This window comes from Bufo bufo, chromosome 6, assembly GCF_905171765.1.
Source record: "Bufo bufo chromosome 6, aBufBuf1.1, whole genome shotgun sequence".
In the NCBI taxonomy this organism is placed as follows: Eukaryota; Metazoa; Chordata; class Amphibia; order Anura; family Bufonidae; genus Bufo; species Bufo bufo.
Window position 1 is genome coordinate 312,079,181 of NC_053394.1, and position 20,416 is coordinate 312,099,596.

Sequence of the window (20,416 nt, forward strand, 5' to 3'; positions counted from 1 at the left end):
GACAGGAGAAATCGACTACTACTAGTAAATGATAAAAGTAAGTTCTCTGACTCCCCACCCACACCAACAAGAGTAAGATGGGAATTAAACGTTGTTTTTTTGTTTTCACCTTGACGCTGAACGTAAGGACAAACATTAACAAAATGTCCCCTTTTTCTACAGTGAAAACACACTCTCTTCTTATGCCTAAAACTCTTGCAAGCAGGCCCAGGGGTAGCTCCCCCTAACTGCATAGGTTCGCCACCAGGCATAAACTCAGGAGTCTCTCCACCCAAGGTGTCAGAAGAAGCCATCACGTTATATGATAGTTCGTCCTGAGAGAGAGGGACCTTAGATCTCTCTCTCAGGCGTCTATGCATACGTACAGCAAGTGACATAGCCACTTCCAATGACTCAAGATTTTCGTGAAAGGCCAACGCATCCTTTAGCCTCTCAGATAATCCCTGACAGAATTGGCTACAGAGAGCTGGATCATTCCACTCCGTATCCGTAGCCCATCTCTTAAATTCAGAACAATAGATCTCTGCAGAACGCTCTCCCTGTCATAAACCACGTAACTTGGTCTCTGCCAGGGAGATCCGATCCGGGTCATCGTGGGTAATACCTATCGCTCTGAAAAATTAATCTACTGACCAGAGAGACTGTGATCCGGTCAATAGAGAAAATGCCCAAGACTGAGTGTCCCCTTTAAGCAACAACATGATAATACCCACTCTTTGACTCTCATCCCCAGATGAGAACGGACGTAACTTAAAGTACAATTTACATGACTCTCTGAACCGAATGAAATTATCGCTTCCTCCACGAAAATCTGTCCAGGACTGCAACCTTAGGTTCAGGACAGGCCTGGTAACTACTACTGGCACCAGCAGCCTGTGAATTCTGGATCTGCGTGCGGAGGTCAGCCACCTCCATAGACAGACCCTGCAATTGTCCAGCCATTGCAATGATTGGATCCATAGCCTCACTGACACAAACAAAAATTGAGGGTTTAAGGCGGTTGATAATGTCACGGCGCGGTGTGGGTAGATTACTCCACACTGACCACAAGAGGGAAGGGAAAAGGTACTAGGCCTGGAAACTAAGGAAAAGGGAAACAGGTCACCACCTAGTGAATCCCTAAACCGAGCCCTGACTACAGACCTGTATGAACAGATCTAGATGGTAGGAATGTTCATACGCTGTAACCTAGGACCCTATATGACCCTAAAGGGCCCTGGAAATAGTGTTAGGACAAGAGATGACCTGTTCCTTCCCAGCTGAAGGAACAGGAGACTCCCTCAGGCCTAATACCAAAAGATAGGGGAAAACAACAAACAAGAAATAAAGGAAAGACACTTAACTCCGAAGTATGCGGACGAGCAGGAATTTAGAGGAGAACCAACACCAGCACTTCCAACATCCAAAAGGAGCTATCAACCGCACAGCAAGATGGGTGCGGCCAGACTAAATAGAGGAGTTGAAATCACCACTTAGCTACACCGAAGACCAGAGGTGTGGTCATACCCAGAAACAACACAGAAGCAAGAGAAATAAGAGGCTGTCAGATGACATCACCTGCAGCCAGTCTCTTAGATCTTCTGACCCTCTGTTATAACCCCTAAAGATGTATGAATAAATTGACAACTACGTGTTATAATTCCACCTGTCAATGGGGTGTGTCCCTACATACAGTGACACAGTCCAATGAGTGTTGATAGTGTCACATTGTGTGGGTACACACCCTATTCACAAGGAGAATGGTAGCACCTAGTTGGCAATTTATTTCCAGGATGATCGACAGAATGCAGAATAGGTGCTCCAGAATTTCATGGAAAATGCAAGCATTTACTAAAACAGCAGTGCATGGAGAGATGAAAGATGTTCCTGACCTATGAGGAAATATGCCTTACAGCTGGTGCTGGTTTCAGGACCATGGCATACATTTTCATCATGTTGATGTCTTACATGCTGTCAGATCGGCAGAAGGAGAATGGCTGTATTACACAGGGGTGCACCACCAATGACGCCAGGTGAGGCAGCACCAGGTAGGTAGGGGTGAGAGGGGGGCAGCGGAAGGGCTTTGGTCGATGAGCGCTTTCATTGTGGCAAAGGGGTTAGGTTAAGAAATTGGCATTGGGGGAGGGGGGCGCCGTTTCAGTTTTCCCCTTAGGCAGCAGAAAGGCTAGGTGCACCCCTGGTATTACAAAGCAGAGGCAGGGGGGGCAGTCCCTATGTTACATCATCAGCCTCACCGTAACATGATCGTAGGGTGCTGATGGTTACTATGGCTGCAAAGGGGCCTAACAATGGCTACCATGTCCTGAGGCCAGTCTAATAGGATGCCTGTTGCACTGCAAAACAGAAATAGAGTGTATTAGAGAAGTGATCAAATTCCCTAGTGTTCAAGTCTTCTAGTGGGACTGAAATATAATATAAAAAAGTGAAATAAAATGTCATTGTAATTGGTATTTTAGCATCCATAATGACTCTAACTGGGGCAGCACGGTGGCTCAGTAATTAGCACTGGTGCCTTGCAGCGCTTGGTCGAATCCGACCAAGGACACCTGCATAGAGTTTGTATGTTCTCCCCGTGTTTGCGTGGGTTTCCTCCGGGTGCTCCGGTTTCTTTCCACACTCCAAAGACATACTGATAGAGAACCAAGATTGTGAGCACCATTGGGGACAGTTGAATGTTAATGTCTGTAAAGCGCTGCAGAATATAGTAGCGCTATATAAGTGCATAAAATAAATAACTATAAACTGATCATGTTATTTAACCCATATGGTGAATGCTGTAAACAAAAACATGTCAACACTGCATTTTTGGGGGGCACCTTGACCAAAAAAAATGGAATAAAAAGTGCAAAAAAATTATATGTACCCCAAAACAGTTCCAATGAAAACATTATCTCATCTTGCAAAATATAAGCTCTCGCAAAGCTCCATTGTTGGAAAAATAAAAGTTATTGCTTTCAGCATAGAGTGACACAAACACATTTTTTATTGTACAAAAGTAGCAAAACATAAAAAAATGATGTAATTATTATCACTGTAAGCATACTAACCCATAGAATTAAGTTAACACGTCAATTATACCGCACAAAGAACACCATAAAATTTTTACTCAAAAACATAACCCAGCAAATTGCTGAACTGCTGTTTCTTTTTTGAATTGCCCCAAAAAAAAACAAATAACGGTGCAGTGTCCCATTGCCAGCGCAGTGTTCCCCTGCAGCAGGGTTTTGATGTGCATCTCCTGTATGTATGTTGCTGTTTTACTGTGTATTTATGCATTTTCATGTATAATAGGGTGCACCTACTAAAAAGATCCACCCAGTCTTAGCGAAAAAAGATTAATATATATATTATATAGTAGGGCACACCTGTATTCAGATACACATGGAAGCAAGACTGTAATATCAATAAATGTTTATTAAAACTGTAATATAGCAAGATAAAAAATCCCCCTCTAAAAATATTTACAAAACAACATTCTATAACGTAATTGCATAGGTTGTGTTACCCTCTATAGGTAATTGGATACAAACCTCACTTGTAATAAATGACCAATTGTGCTGGCATTGATGGTACTGTGACTGTGTAGTATCAGCACCATACACTTGTAGACTGTGCACGGAGATTAAGTGGCGATGTGCTTGCGGTATATATGTGATTTCCCTGTGCACAATAACCACTAGGTGCCGATCAAATCTTGTATGTGCTATTAACAAGGTTTGTATGTGGAGTTGTACCTTTGCACTTATAAACTGTCATCAAATCGTAAATGCTTGATTATAATATTGACATAAATAGTGCTTATCACAATACTTATAACACTGTTGGATTGTGATATACTTAGTGTAGCACATCTACTGCACTCAGATAGACTTCATTGTCCTAGGCGATGTCAGTTCTTGCTGTGTCAGAATATTGTCCTTATTCCGCTCTGGATTTTGATAGAAAAGCATGAAAAAATTATAATAAAATAGATATAAAAAAATCTCCCTTGTTTGTGCAATATTAACCCATTGTTGTGTTGGTCTCAAATGTCCTTATATAACTCTTGAAGATACGTAACATCAAGGTATATTTTCTTACTGGTGCAGCAGTTCTTATTATCACTATTGTTTATAGATGTGATGATAATTATCTTGGCTTGTATCACTTAATATTTGGTTTATTCACTGTTTAGCAGGTATTCACTGAGAACGCCGCACATACCGTGGCATTCCACGTGCTGCGGAGATGGTAGTCCAGTCTCAGGTGAGTATATCTTTTATCGGATCTAGGAACCTTCGGTGGATAGACAGCGGGTATGCCGATTTGATAGACAGCGGTTATGCCGATTTGATAGACAGCGGGTATGCCAATTTGCACTGTATTACTTAAGTCAGCGTCCCACGTTTCTGAATTAGATTGGCGTTCCACGTGTCTGTTGGATTACTGATCCTTTTCCCCGTTGGTTCTTTGGATTTTACTGAAGCGCTTCAGAATTTTATGTCTCTTTAATAAGTTCACTTTTCTGTCTCCATGAGAAGTCTAAGGAAGTGTTGCATCCCCATTCCTGGATGCTTATACTAGAGTCCTAGAGTCAGCTAGAAATTAAGTGTAAGGAAATTGCTCAAGAAAGACAATTGTGCCTGTTCAAGGGTTCTTCCGCTTTATTTACATTGATGACCTAGCCTATTCAAATGTATAGGAAGAAGCTGTCCCATTGAAGTGAATGGGACAGCTTAGGTGTAAATTAAAGCTGCTCAGCGGTTGCGACGGCAAGCAAGTAAACATTGAAGAAAACGCAGCGCTTGTGCGAGCTGGATTCTGCCCCCCACCGATCTGATATTGATGACCTATCCTGAGGACAGGCCATCAATATAAATAAAGTGGACAACATCTTTAACTCTAATGGCAGCTGCGTAACTTGCAAGAACTGTGGAAATTGCATGTGTATAATAGCTGCCAGTCCATGCATGTTGAGAACTGTAACTCATGTGCTTGAACTTAAATCCTCAGTAAAGAACAGTTTGATGTTTAGGCCTGTTTCACACTGAAATTACTCGTTCCAGTAGGCTGTTCCAGTGGAGATCCAACTGCAGCATGGCAAATGTGTCAAGAGCCGGCCGAACAAAAAAAGCTGCATGTAACGCCAATGTGAAACAGGCCTAACTTGGCCTCATCATTTCCTGCACTGCTACACTGCACCGACATCCAAAGTTGCACCAAGGTACCCTGCCTTGTACCTCAAATCAATCAACATCAATGGCACCTCAACCGACATCAGGCAGGAGAGCCGCAAAACCAGAGAGTACCCCGGAGGGAGATAAAGGTGCAACCTTCCCATCACTGCAGGCCCAGGGAGCCTCTGAACTGTGAGTACGACTACTCCCATTCTCCACACCGCCCCTGTGACCCAAAGGCTTTTCAACAAATTACATACACCCCAAAATGATGCCACTGAAAAATACAACTCGTCAAACCCTCACACAGCTACATCAAAATAAAAATGTTATGGTTCTTATAATGTGAGGATGAAAAATATTACCAGGTCTTTAAAAAAAAGGTGAAAAGGAATCAAATAAATGAGGTATATCTATGAGGTCTCAGGTTTAAATCTATCCAGGGTACAGTGTGTGACTCCATTTCTGCATGAGTTTCCTCTATCCCTGGTTTCCTGGCTTCTCACTACCTTGGCCCTAGTATTTATAAGTCTCTGAGTGCCTGTGGTAGGGAGATTATATAAAATGTTCCACTGGGGCAGGGACTGATGTGAGTAAACATGTACACTACACTGGAATAATTTACTTACAGTAAAGTGGTTCCTGCATCATTACAGCTCCTTACAATATGCCCCATTAGGGAATATGGATGTTATGGGGATGGAGCTATCTTAGAACACAGGTCTATTAGCCAGAGAGAAGATCCACTACGAAGAGCAGAGCTTGCTTTGACACACTATTACATGTGCATTTGTATATTTTAATAGGCACCATGTAATGCAATATACTCCCAGCAGAGTTACTGTAGAGAGGAGGTGTGACCACCCACAACTTGCCCTGGCGTTATGTTGAAGTGTGTGACTTTGTGATCACTTTTTATTCAATCTCTTTGGGGAGGAAAAAGTGACAAAAAAATGGCGAATTGGCCTTTTTGTTTTCCTTCCAGTTATGCCATTCACCGTATAGGATAAATATTGTTATATTTTAATAGTACAGGTGTTTTTGAACGTGGAGATGATACACGCCTCTACCCCGCTACTATCTCCTAAGAGCCTTTATAATGTCATCAGATGTGATTTTGCTTAAGTCCTCCAGAAATGTCCATATAAATCCATGTTAAATGTAATTGTTCCTGTAATTTGCCTGGTTACCAGTAGGTGGCAGCAACTCATTGGCAAGTATAGTTTAGTGTTCAGTGACTCTAGGCTGGAATGGATTATTCCAGCTTAGCTCCCCCTCTGTGTGGAGAAGGAAGTTAGAGTTAGTGTAGCCTCCCCCCTACTAGGGAAAGGCTGTGTGATAGTGTTCAGGAGAACCCCCCTGCATAGGGAAGACAGCAAGGACCGAGTCTCGGATGAGACTTGGCCATATACCCAGTCTGAGCACCTTCAGCTCTGCTGGATGAGGAAAGCAGAAACTACAGACAAACTCCAGAGTTCCAGGAAGAAAGCATCCCCTTAGAATCCATCTGTGAGATAAGTCCAGAGTCCTAGGAGAAGCCTATTCCTCCTCAGCTAGTCTGTCCCCAGAAGTTACAGATAAGTGCAGAAGCAAAATCTGCCACAGTTACAGAGCTATCAAGCAGACGTTTTATCCTGCAAGCTCCACAATTCAGGTCTCGTGAGACTTTGCAAAGTAATAACTTCGGCTCATCTGAGCCAATACATTCTAACACTGTACAGAGCGCTCGCTCTGTAGAGTATTCTAACAAAGTTTTATACCAATCAACTTCGGATGTTTCATCCAAAGTCGATTTGTTTATCCCTAGTATTTATCCATCACAGAAGACACCATTCCTGTTTTCCAAAACAGTGCTGCCACCTGCAGGCCTGTATTGGAATATACCAATTATAGGTATCAGAGCCTGCTTGAGGCTCCGAGCTATCACTGGCATAAAACAGCTTCCCGAATCTCAGCCGGGGAAGGCTGTTGCAGGCGGGGGAACACGTGGCTCCCGTCATCTTCATCGCTCATATGCCATGGTCACATTTGACCACAACATCTGAGATGTTAGATGTTCGGTCTTATGGCTGATTACAGACATTACCCCTAGGCCTCTGCTGTTTGAAACTGGCTGCTATGGCGCCCGCTACATGTCCGGTGAAGGGGTTAAAGGGACACTACTGTAAAAAAAAAAATATTCCATATTAACAGCCGATATGGGAATATTCTATGTAATTAAAAAAGATTATTTTCTGGATATAATTTTTTGAACTCGCTCCATGTATTCTACTTCCTGTCCTGGCTCTTTACCTTCCTCCTTTATTTGGACTTTATAGCACCACAAACAGCCTCACTTGACTTTCTCAGTCAGACCATTCACTGCAGCCAGAGAGGGAAGGAGATGAGTGACTCAATTAGAGTATCACACATTACACTAAAAAGTGCAATGCTCTTCTGTGGTCCTATCAAGAGAACAATATAGCTGTCACACTGTTATCCTATTTCTACCTATCTACCATTATACTACCAGATATCATATTTCCCTTCCCGCAGCAGTAAACTAAAAATTGGTTAACTATCTATATAGGGCTCCTACAGACGGACAATATATTGTATTTCATTTTCATTGGTAATGGTCGGACTCCTTTTCATTTTAATATACTACATTACTACTGTTATAACTGTATCCAAAATCATAGTCAGGCAAATAAGATGGTGGATAGGGCATGGACCAAAGATAAGTGGCATGTGGTAATTTGTTAGGGTGTACAGGTTACTTATGGGTTACACAGTTTTAGAGGGACTTAGTTTAATTATCCTCTACCTGAAAAACAGCGAGACAAGTGGATCACCCAGGCAGAGCTTTGGTGACAGCTTCATCCTTTAGCACAATGTGCTGGACACAGAGTACTCTTCTAAATGCTAGTTAGACCTGAATCCCAGCCAAACAAAGATAAGACCTTTCATTTTCCAGAGCAGCCAACTCTTTGACAGGCATATTTTTACAGAATGTGTCTGCCACCAGACAGTAACTATCACCCAAGGAACAGTGGAAACATAAATTATTAATTGGTAAAGAACAGCCTCATGGCTTGTTGGGGGGAGTGGGGGGGAGATGACAAAGCCATATTACTCCAACACTGGTAATTCCAGTAAGCAGGATCCTCTCAGTGTCTGCATTATTGGTTCTTGTACAGCTATTCATGTGGGCAGCATGGTGGCTCAGTGGTTAGCACTAGTGCCTTACAGCGCTGGGGTCCTGGGTTTGAATCTGACTAGGGACAACATCTGCATGGAGTTTGTATGTTCTCCCTGTGTTAGGGACCTTAGATTGTGAGCCTCATTGGGGACAGCGTGATGTAAAGCTCTGTGGAATATAGTAGCGCTATACAAATGCATAAAACAAATAATACTTAAAGGGTTATTATACAGTTTTCAAATCAGCTCCTGGATCTGAATACTTTTGTAATAGCAGGTAATTAAAAATTTTGCATAGCTACTGAGTTATTCAATAAAATGTATCTGTGTAGCGCCACCTGCTGTTTGTTTTTTTCTTATTTCTTTGTTCTGCTCACTGAGATGGCCGCACATGCTCAGTTTCATCATTTAACTGCCTCCTGAGCTGTGATAGGGAGAGCATGGACACGCCCCCTTTAGCTGCAGCAGAACAGAAACTCCCCTAGAGGTGTCACCTTGATTTAAATCTAGCAGAGCAATAAATGGGGAGATCTCTGGATCCATATGGGGTACAGGGCTGGTTCTAGCTTTGTTAGAAAGAGATTGTCATATGCAATATGATGTCCGCTTTAAGGCCTTATGCATTCGTATTCTTTCTACATCCATATGTCCATTCTGCAAAACATAGAACTTGCCCTATTCTTATCTTTGAAGTCAACAGGTTTAAAAATGTGAATGGCACCCAGACCCCTTCTGTATTTTGTTGATCCATGATTTGTGGACCGCAAAATGCTTACGGTCGTGTGCATGAGGCCTTAGAGGTTTCCATCCAAAAGTAAATATAGAGTTACTACCTTACAGGATGAGCAATCAGATCAATACTAGCAGTTGTATGAATGGAGCGCTTGTTACAATGTTTTATTCATCTTTGACCTCTGGCAACTTAATTGCGAAGATTTACTATTAATCTACAACTGTCTGTCTGTCTATCTGTTTGTCTATCTAGTGAAATGCTCGCCATAAATATAATATGGTTGTCATCAGTCAACGGCCATCTTCCCTATCTCAGATCAGTCCAGCATGCTTTTCACTGCACCACTGCTTATCTCCGAGGGGAACAAGCGTAGCTGAAGCCCAGCATGCCCAATCATTGTTTCCAACCACAGTCAGCCGCACACATTGTTGGAAGATCCCACTAAAAACAGTAGAATCTCTCCATCAATAATCTGATGGGCAGGTTAAAGCAGGCCATGGGATAAATTATCTGCAGATCATTGGCGGATCCAGTTTATTTTAATCACATTTAATAGGAACTTGTCACTTGGACTAGGGCCACTAAACCACCAGCAGGCCTTTATGCAGCTGGGATTTACAGTGCCAAACCTACCCAAAGCAAACACATCCGTCTCTGCAAAAAAAAGCGAATGAAATTCAGATGTACCAGGAAAACAGTCCAGGACTATTCCTCAGCAGCATCTGGAGCATACTGCGCCAATGAAGCCAATGATGTTACACCTCACTTCATTGCTCCTACACTGTATATCAGCCTTCCTCGGCTTCATTGACGAATTTCATAAACTTTTTTTTTTTACGGAGATGCATGGGCTTGCTATGAGCAGGGTTGGGGCCTTAAACCCCAGCTGCATAACTGCATGCTGGTGGTTAGGTGATCACAAACCAGGCAACAGGTTCCTTTAAGCCAACCCTCTAATGTTTATATGGAGGTGTTCCAAAGGAGATAAGCCAGAGGTGTCTGCCAGCGGTTTATCCTCAATGCCCCCTCGGATAACACATGCTCAGCAGAAGGAGCGTCAGGAGTAATAGCTGTACAGCTGACAGATACTGTATATAAGGTGCAGGTGTAAAGCACAGACTTTTCATCTGAAGTTAAATTTGAATCACATCACTTTCTCCTACCTGTAGACAAACTGTAACGATAGTTGAAAGGAAGTCACACAAAAGCTTTGTGACCACCTTTGGTCAATATGCACTTCTATTATCGCTCCTGTTATGGATGTGAGTCCCAGCAAAGTTGCAGTTGAATGTAACTCTAACCTGGCTCAATATCATGGTTACGATGATTCACTCAGATTTTGAGACTTTCATTTCTACTGGTACCAATCTCACATCTTGGAAAGTAGCACCACAGTGAAGACCTTGTCTAGACCAGGTACTAGTTTAGAATACAAAACTATGTTGACATAACTAAGATATTGACACTAACTAAATACATTAGAGAATTATAAAAACAAACAAAAAATATATTAAACATTATTTCATCCATTTCTTTTTTCCCTTTGTAACCTAATGCAACGCTTATATTTCATCACCCTATATTGATGCATGGACATACCCAAGGGCAGGAGGCTGTAAAGGTAAGATACATCTATAATGATCCTGAGATTATGGATCCTACCTTTTGGACTCCAGAAGGTCTGGTCCCATCGGTCTGTAGCTCCCGAGCTCCCCCTTGTTCTCAGCAACTGTCCGAGATAGATAAGAGCGATGACTGAGGAATCTGAGCTATGCAGCAAGGGGAACAGCTTTCGCCCAAGTTCTGCTATAAGGAGGAATTAAATCAGCTGTTCCAATGCTGGACCAATATTTTATTATCATTTTCTTGTCTGCTTTTTTTTTCTCCGCTGTCAAAGTTCTGTGTGCGAGGACGGCTGTAGGTGCCGCTGCTATAGCAGAAGGGTGACAAGTGCCAATTGGCACTGTTTATAGTGTATGTGCCTGCCAAGTCATGCCACTGAGTATGGGACATCAGGCAGCAAAGGGGGTTTAGGGTTTCGAAAGCACTCCAGCCACAGACATCGCTCTTAACTCCTTCTGGACTGATGGAGAAGATACAGTTTTGCACTTGATACACCCGATCCTAAACTAATCTGAAGGTAATCTATTTCCTTCTGCTTCCTCTGCGGGGAGACAAAATTCATTTGTTTCCTCAGTAATTTCCCTGACTCCTAGGAAAAGACAGTTATCATTATTGTACTCTAATGCTGATTGGTTATAGAGGTTGGTTATATTTTGCAGAAAAATTGCAATAATAAAAAAAAATAATGCATCGTAAAACATTTTTTACATTGAGATTGCAGTGGTTTTTCAATAGGTAACTGCCTACATGGTTTATACAGGTGAAACATCTTATATATATGTTTTTCACCTCTAAAACTATGAGGGCTATCACCGCATTGCAAACCTGCGGCAAACTGAGGTATGAACCCAGTTTTTGTGATGTGGTCGTCAATGCATTGGTTACCGCAACTCATCCACAATGTGTAAAACCAACCTTTTCACATAGCATCAAGAATTTCTTCCCTGCTTTATAGACAATATGTTAAAGGGATTTTCTGTCCTTTTGAAACCCCAAAATATAACATGCATACAGTTATAATAACAAATGGTCACAGATTAGTTAATTAGTGGAATTGCTCATGAGTATCAAATGCTAATCTATTGTTTTATGACAGGATAGGTGGGTCCTCAACTGTTGGATTTCCACATTAAGGTTTTTTTATGCCATGTTGTAAGTCAAAGCAAAGGAGTGGCTTCGAAAAGAGAAGACTTGGTGTTGTCTTTATATGTGCCCTCAGTTTATGATCCACTTCTGGCTTTGGTTACAAAAACTGCATAAAAAAAACTAAAGGTGGAAACCCAGGCTTACAGAAGACTGCATCAGCAAAGAATCTGCTACTAAAGGATATACATAATAAAAAGAGACTTGATTGGGTCAAGTAACAAAGTCCAAATGTAAGATTTTTGGTTACAACTTTTGAGACTTTGTGAAAAGCAAGTAGGTCAGCAGATAATACTTGGATGTGTAAGACCTACACGTATTCACCAAAGTCATCAGGTCACCAAAGTCACTTGATGTAAACACAACAGAGATCATTTGGGATGAGTTGAAGCAAACTGTGAAAAATAAAGCTCAGCATATAGGGGAACTCCTTGAAGACAACTAGAAGATATCCTAGATGTCTTGTAATGAAACTGGTTTAGAGAATACCACTAAGACTACTTTCACACTCGCTTTTTGGCTTTGCATTTGTGAGATCCGTCATGGGCTCTTACACGAGGTCCAAAATGGATCGGTTTTGCCCTAATGCATTCTGAATGGAAAAGGTTCCGCTCAGATTGCATCAGTTTGCCTCCGACCAGTCACCATTCCACTCTGGAGGCGGACACCAAAACGCTGCCTGCACCGTTTTGCTGTCCGCTTGACGAAACTGAGCCAAACTGATACGTCCTGGCACACAATGTAAGTCAATGGGGATGGATCCGTTTTCTCTGGCACAATAGAAAATGGATCCGTCTCCCATTGATTTTCAATGGAGTTCATAACGGATCCGTCTTGGCTATGTTACAGATAATACAAACGGATCCGTTCATGATGAATCCATGCGGTTGTATTATTGTAACGGATCCGTTTTTGCCTAAAAAGCAAGTGTGAAGCTGTTGTCAAGTCAATAGGTGACTAAAATGAAAAATATAAGATAAAATAGTTTTGATTGGTTTAACATTTTTTTTAATTAATTCTTAAAATGAACCTGAAATCCTGAGAGGCTTCCTCATTACAGAGAACCATGTTTTACTCTGAAATGCTGTGGAATAGTCTTAAAAATTTGCCAGGCACAAGAAGAGTCGTCCAAGCATGAGAAGACCAGTCCACTGTGCAGCTGCATCTTGCCTGGTTGGCTTAATTAGTAGGTCTCATACCCAAATAGGAAGACCCCTGTCAATCAAGCTGACCAGGGCAGGGATAAGCCACACAGTGGACTCTTCTTCCTGTGCCTGGACTCTTTACTAGCTATTGACTTGTATTAAATATACCGTATTTTTCGCCCCATAAGACGCCATTTTTTTCCCCAAAGTGGGGGAAAAACTTCCCTGCGTCCTATGGGGTGAATACTAATGAGCGCTTCCATTATGGCAGCGCTCATTAGTACCAGAGAATGGGGAAGCGGTGAAGGCTCTGGCTGGTCCTCGGCTGACGGCTGTGCTGTGGCTGCGCACAGCGTGAGGGCCCTCTGTGACCTCACGCTGTGCGCCTTGGGTCACAGCACAGCCGCTGCAGGAAGAAGACTGAGAGATTAAGTGGTAGGGAGCGACGGCGTACAGAGCAGGAGAAGTGTTTTTTTTTATTTTTATTTGCTCTGTGACATGGGGGCTGATAAATGGCATGTGGGCTGATTGATATAAGGCATGGAGGCTAATAAATGGCATGGGGGCTTATAAATGGCATTGGGGGCTGATAAATGGCATGGGTGGCTGATATATGGCATGGGGGCTCATATAAGGCATAGGGGCTCATATAAGGCATGGAGGGTTGATCTGAGGCATGAGGGGCTGATATATGGTATGGGGGTCTCATTTGAGGTCTTATTGGGGTCTCATTAACATTGTGGGTCTGATCTGAGGTCTGTTTGAGGGTCTTATTAACATTGGGGGTCTGATTGGGGCTGTGAGCTGAGGTCTATTAACATTTGGGGTCTGATTGCTGGCCTAATCTAAGGTCTATTGAAAAATATTTTTTCTTATTGTACTCCTCTAAAAAGCTAGCACCTAGCTTTTTAGAGGAGTACAATAGGAAAAAATATTTTTATGGGCCGGTGCGTCTTATAGGGCAAAAAATACGGTATACTACATTTCTGCTTATGAGAACACTGTTAAAGCTAAGGAGGACAAGTGAATCTTAAACCATATCAAGATGTTCAAATGACCAGACTAAAGCTGTCCCTTTTGGATCATTCTGAAAATGATGTGCATTCTCGAATAGGTTAAAACTGGCAACTAGGATTGGAATAGTTGAAAAAAAAAAAAAAGATTGCAACCATAAGACCCAAAAGGATGTTCCAAAGTAGCGATTCAAGCCAACTTTGGATCCAGATGTGACCTGTGACACCTTAGGAGCCATGAGTTCTAGCTATATGTAAGGGTAAAATACAACATGCACATTAATAATACAGTAGGCACATCCTACCCCCAAAAGAGTTGAAAATGTCACACATATATGTTCGCAAATGTACAATACATACAAAATACGTGAAAATTATTCTTGCGATCTACAGCAAACCAGAGCTTTAAATCACAAACTCATCTTCTGTTCTCTATGTAATGTAAGTCAGGTAGCTCCTAATGAGCTGTAGCGTTATTTTCTTGCCATATCATTATCATGAGGTCCATTGATGATGTTCTCTTCATTTTATATTGTTTATAATGTTTAGAATTACCATGATTATTATTTGACTTTACTGCAGTTTGTTTTACAGCAGCAAAATACCAACAGCTCTTCGAAACCTCTGTGCAGTTTTTGGGTCGTGGTGGGCAGACATGGCTATCAGATGAGTCGTAAAATGATATGAGGATAAGCTCTTGGAAAGTACCTTAAGCCCATAGGATATAATGACTGTTCTAATAAAACATATTTAAATAAAACACATTTCCCCACAGTCCACACAGAGTAATGTATGAATGAAGAGCTCCAGCCGTGCGTGTGTTAAATCTGCTATCAGCCTCCGTAGAGCTTAATGTCCTGCTCCAGGACTATTTACAAGCTGGCCCCAGTAGTTATAGCGGTGATCATATTTATAAAGCATTTATTTCTCTTTAAGCTTACCTAATAAGCTGTAAATAATGAATGAGCTACTACTTAATGAATGAGATTAGGCTCAAACGCTCTGCAAATGCAGGTTCACACAGTCATAAATAGCCCCACGTGTCTAAAATAAAATGAGGACGGGCAAAATATGGCACCACAACACAATGCATTACTATGAAGGATGGCCTACGGAATTATAAAGCCTTCACTTTTTATGCAATACTGTTCCATTTTTGAAAGTATTCCTCATAGAATATACAGGTAACTCCGCTGTCAATACAGCTCATATCTCTGATATGTAGTAATGGCTGGGGCTGGCACTGCCAATTTACAGGCTCTGTGCATATGGCTCTGCATTAAAGCGAACCTGTCAGGTAATTTCTGCTGCCTGATCTGATAGCTGGTTATGGAGAGAAGCTGAGATTGGACTATACATAGGTTTATAGGATTTGGAGAGGGATTTCTAACTAAAAGGCAGAGTATATCCTGACAGGACTCCTAGGAGAGACAGTGGGAGTCCTGATTACCCCACCCACAAGGGATGATTGAAAGCCTTCTGTGTGCATACACTGATAAGGGGAGAGCTGTCAATCAGTATATGTGGGTGGAGTCAGCAGGACTCTCACTGTCTCTCCAAGGAGTCCAGTCAGGATTTCAGCTTTTTACTCATAAATCTTGTCCCAAAACCTATAAACCAATATATCACAGAGCTCAGTTCATCTCCCTCTATCATACCCTGCTATTAGATAGAGTAGAAGAAATCAGCTGACAGGTTTGCTTTAAAGATGCTAAAAACTTTCTCAATACCTTTTGTCACTACCTGGAGATATCACTGACTAAAGATTCAGGTCAATGTCTGTATCTCCTCTGCTCGGGTACTCCTATGAAAAAAACACTCCCTGACATGTGTTCTGAAAGTTAGCTTGGACTTTTTGTGGACTCCATTTACCAAAATTCCATTTCATTTACAAGAAATCGGATGTGGATAGTCATATGGTAAAAATTTGGATGGACATAATATTTTTATGTCAGGTCTGAAATGTAATACCACAGGACAGTGTCTTCATAGACACACAGGAGTGGAGGAGCTGCAATCAGTCAATAATCTAGTGATAATGTTCTTGCAGTAGTAGAAGGGTTTTTGTTTCACTTTAATTAATTGGCCTGGACAGAGAAGTATTCCACCCTTGATAGTCTTCATTGCTGGAGAACTAAAGCTGTCTCAACCACAAACATGCATCTTCAGCTGAGCATGCATAAGACCACCGAAGGGTTCCTCTTTTGGAGGGACAGTCCCTCTTTTTGACCCAAGTCCCCCTGTCCCTCTTTGCTCCATAAATGTCCCTCTTTTTGATCTGAGGTATAGATTTTCATTATTGCATTTACAGTATTGATCCAGAAAGTGTTTGGCTGGTTCCCATGGGCATATTAGAGCCCTCCTTGCATATTATTTCATTATTGGATGCAATCAGAATTTTAGAAATAGCTATATTCAGATAATGTGTGCAATATTTCATAAGAGAAAACTATTGAAGTGTATAGATATGCAGGAAAAATGGATCTTTCACACAGTGAACCATAAGTGTCCCTCTTTGAACGTCCAAAAAGTTGGGAGGTATGCATGCATGTTTTTTCAACATATCCCCCTCAAAACCAAGAATTGAACATGTTGAAACCCAACATGCTCAATTATTCTTCCTGGAGATCCCCATACCTATTAGACAGTCTCCTTTTCCCATCAAAGTCGGCACATTCAAATGTTATAACTAGCTGACGGGGGCAAAATATATCAATTCTGTGCACAGGTCACAAACCTCCGCAAGGGTTGCATCTACCAATATCACCAATATCATCCATTAGTTTACCAAAATGCCTTTTAAAATGAAGGGCCAGGCCCATAGAATCTAGCCTTGTTTACCCCTAGAATACCCTAAGAACTGTCATGTTTAGCATCATTGACTTCTTCATCACATTACAAGTATGCTTTCTGAAAAGTGAGATGTGATGTATATACAGTACAACAGCGATATAAATGGTGTCATGTCTAAAGATTCAATAATTAGCTTTGAAGTGAGATACGACTAACTATAGTACCATCTGAGATCTGACCTTATAGCAAATTAACATGGAATGCAAAAAACACCTCAAGTAATCCAACTCAGTCCTATCAGTCACAAGTAAAAATAAAACGGAACCTGCATACTCTGTCCACATGCAGCTTCTGATTTAATCATCTGTCCCTTTTATTTTTAGAGCATCCACAGCTAATTTAACATTTTATGCCAATTATGACAGTGCAGTGGATTATGACTATTGACCTGATTGTACAAGAGGATCATTAACCATATCATATAAACTGCTCACAGTCACAGTACTGTATCTGCCATGCTACTATATATATATATACACAGTTAGGTCCATATATATTTGGACAACATTTTTATAATTTTTGCTCTGTACATTACCACAATGGATTTTAAACAAAACAATTCAGATGCAGTTGAAGTTCAGACTTTCAGCTTCAATTCAGTGGGTGAACAAAATGTATAAAAATGGGAGGAACGAAAGCATTTTTTAAACGCAATCCCTTCATTTCAGGGTCTCAAAAGTAATTGGACAAATTAAATTGTAAATAAAATGTTAATTTCTAATACTTGGTTGAAAACCCTTTGTTGGCAATGACTGCCTGAAGTCTTGAACTCAAGGACATAACCAGACGCTGTGTTTCCTCCTTTTTAATGCTCTTCCAGGCCTTTACTGCAGCGTTTTTTACTTGCTGTTTGTTTGTGGGCCTATCTGTCTGAAGTTTAGTCTTTATCAAGTGAAATGCTCTATTGGGTTCAGATGAGGTGACTGCTGACTCGGCCATTCAAGAATATTCCACTTCTTTGCGTTAATAAACTCCTGGGTTGCTTTGGCTTTATGTTTTGGGTCATTGTCCATCTGTTTTATGAAACGCCGACCAATCAGTTTGGCTGCATTTGAGCACACAGTATGTCTCTGAAAACCCCAGAATTCATCCGGCTGCTTCTGTCCTGTGTCACATCATCAATAAACACTAGGGACCCAGTGCCACTGGCAGCCATGCATGCCCAAGCCATCACACTGCCTCCGCCGCGTTTTACAGATGATGTGGTATGCTTTGGATCATGAGCTGTACCATGCCTTCACCATACTTTTTTCTTTCCATTATTCTCGTAGAGGTTGATCTTGGTTTCATCTGTCCAAAGAATGTTCTTCCAGAAGTGTGCTGGATTTTTAAGATGTTTTTTAGTAAAGTCCGATCTAGCCTTCTTATTCTTGAGGCTTATCAGTGGCTTGCACCGTGCAGTGAACCCTCTGTATTTACTTTCATGCAGTCTTCTCTTTATGGTAGAGTTGGATATTGATACGCCTATATCCTGGAGAGTGTTGTTCACTTGGTTGGCTGTTGTGAAGGGGTTTATCTTCATGGTAATTATTCTGCGATCATTCACCACTGTCCTCCGTGGGCGTCCAGGTCTTTTTGCATTGTTGAGGTCACCAGTGCTTTCTTTCTTTCTCAGGATGTACCAAACTGTAGATTTTGCCACTCCTAATAGTGTAGCAATTTCTCTGATGTTTTTTTTTTCTGTTTTCCCAGAAGAAGGATAGCTTGTTTTACCTGCATGGAGAGCTCCTTTGACCGCATGTTTACTTCTCAGCAAAATCTTCAAAATGCAAGCACCACACCTCAAATCAACTCCAGGCCTTTTATGTGCTTAATTGAAAATGAAATAATGAAGGAATTGCCCACACCTGCCCATGAAACAGCCTTTGAGTCAATTGTTCAATTACTTTTGGTTCCTTTAAAAACAGCGTGCCACATGTAAAGGAGCTGAAACTCCTAAACCCTTCATCCAATTTTAATGTGGATACCCTCAAATGAAAGCTAAAAGTCTGGACTTTATGTCCATTATATAACTATAACTTGAATATGTTTCAGTAAACAGGTAATAAAAACTAAATTTGTGTCAGTGTCCAAAGATATATGGACCTAACTGTATATATATATATATATATATATATATATATATATATACACTGCTCAAAAAAATAAAGGGAACACTTAAACAACACAATGTAACTCCAAGTCAATCACACTTCTGTGAAATCAAACTGTCCACTTAGGAAGCAACACTGAGTGACAATCAATTTCACATGCTGTTGTGCAAATGGGATAGACAACAGGTGGAAATTATAGGCAATTAGCAAGACACCCCCAATAAAGGAGTGGTTCTGCAGGTGGTGACCACAGACCACTTCCCAGTTCCTATGCTTCCTGGCTGATGTTTTGGTCACTTTTGAATGCTGGCGGTGCTTTCACTCTACAACCCACACAAGTGGCTCAGGTAGTGCAGCTTATCCAGGATGGCACATCAATGCGAGCTGTGGCAAGAAGATTTGCTGTGTCTGTCAGTGTAGTGTCCAGAGCATGGAGGCGCTACCAGGAGACAGGCCAGTACATCAGGAGACGTGGAGGAGGCCGTAGGAGGACAACAACCCAGCAGCAGGACCGCTACCTCCGCCTTTGTGCAAGGAGGAACAGGAGGAGCACTGCCAGAGCCCTGCAAAATGACCTCCAGCAGGCCACAAATGTGCATGTGTCTGCTCAAACGGTCAGAAACAGACTCCATGAGGGTGATATGAGGCCCCGACGTCAACAGGTGGGGGTTGTGCTTACAGCCCAACACCGTGCAGGACGTTTGGCATTTGCCAGAGAACACCAAGATTGGCAAATTCGCCACTGGCGCCCTGTGCTCTTCACAGATGAAAGCAGGTTCACACTGAGCACATGTGACAGACGTGACAGAGTCTGGAGATGCCGTGGAGAACGTTCTGCTGCCTGCAACATCCTCCAGCATGACCGGTTTGGCATTGGGTCAGTAATGGTGTGGGGTGGCATTTCTTTGGAGGGCCGCACAGCCCTCCATGTGCTCGCCAGAGGTAGCATGACTGCCATTAGATACCGAGATGAGATCCTCAGACCCCTTGTGAGACAATATGCTGGTGCGGTTGGCCCTGGGTTCCTCCTAATGCAAGACAATGCTAGACCTCATGTGGCTGGAGTGTGTCAGCAGTTCCTGCAAGACGAAGGCATTGATGCTATGGACTGGCCTGCCCGTTCCCCAGACCTGAATCCAATTGAGCACATCTGGGACATCATGTCTCACTCTATCCACCAACGTCACATTGTACCACAGACTGTCCAGGAGTTGGCAGATGCTTTAGTCCAGGTCTGGGAGGAGATCCCTCAGGAGACCGTCCGCCACCTCATCAGGAGCATGCACATGCGTTGTAGGGAGGTCATACAGGCACATGGAGGCCACACACACTACTGAGCCTCATTTTGACTTGTTTTAAGGACATTACATCAAAGTTGGATTAGCCTGTAGTGTGTTTTTCCACTTTAATTTTGAGTGTGACTCCAATTAAAAAATGTGATTTCCATTTTTTTTTTTGTGTGATTTTGTTGTCAGCA

General features: G+C 41.9%; 1 protein-coding gene across 2 annotated transcripts in view; it reads right to left on the minus strand.

Moving 5' to 3' along the window:
- The window catches only part of ZNF385C (zinc finger protein 385C), a 321,616-nt gene that overhangs the window by 178,724 nt on the left and 122,476 nt on the right, over positions 1 to 20,416 (minus strand). Inside the window, exon 1 of one of the 2 annotated variants that reach the window (XM_040436169.1) lies at positions 10,732 to 10,940. The exons of the other annotated variant lie outside the window; for it this stretch is intronic. The gene's annotated coding sequence lies outside the window, so the exon portion shown is untranslated. Of the gene's footprint in view, positions 1 to 10,731; positions 10,941 to 20,416 lie in introns of those variants that run through there. 2 annotated transcript variants of the gene reach the window in all.